Source organism: Bos javanicus, chromosome 8 (genome assembly GCF_032452875.1).
Source record: "Bos javanicus breed banteng chromosome 8, ARS-OSU_banteng_1.0, whole genome shotgun sequence".
NCBI classification, from domain to species: Eukaryota; Metazoa; Chordata; class Mammalia; order Artiodactyla; family Bovidae; genus Bos; species Bos javanicus.
Window position 1 is genome coordinate 14,330,474 of NC_083875.1, and position 604 is coordinate 14,331,077.

The following is a 604-nucleotide window of genomic DNA, read 5'->3' on the forward strand; positions in this document are numbered from 1 at the left end:
TAAAAATGCTTGTTTTTAAGTTCTTAGGTTTATAAAGTAGATATGTGTGTCAACTTTATTACAAATAACAGAAATATTTAGAGACTAAATATAGTTTATGCTTGTGTGATTTAAATATATATTAGTTTGAGCATTGATAAACCTATGAATATTATCCACCGTGACACTGTTACTTTTCAACATCACAAATCTTTAAGCCATGTTCATTAGGAATGTAATTTAACAATATTTGCAAGCCAGTAGTCAAAGTGAAATCCTATCACTCAAACCTGTCAGTTACTGAGAATTTGATATGTTGTTTGTCCACATTCCTTGTAGGTTACTCAAGAGCAAAATGTAAAGGAGTCTATATATTTTATTTCTTATTTTATACAAATATGAAGATAATTTTTTTTCCTTGGAAATGCAAGGAAACAAACCTACTTACTGCAAAATTTTGCTATGTTCAGAATGAAGAAATTTAAAAGAAAGTTTCAGGCTCCCCAATTTTTAAATGTAAAAGGCTATATTTTCAATTTCCAGGCTTCTTAAATAAAATGTTAGTATACTTCAGCTCCTATCTACCTGGTCCACCCTATTTGCATGCTGTCTGTATGAATACCTA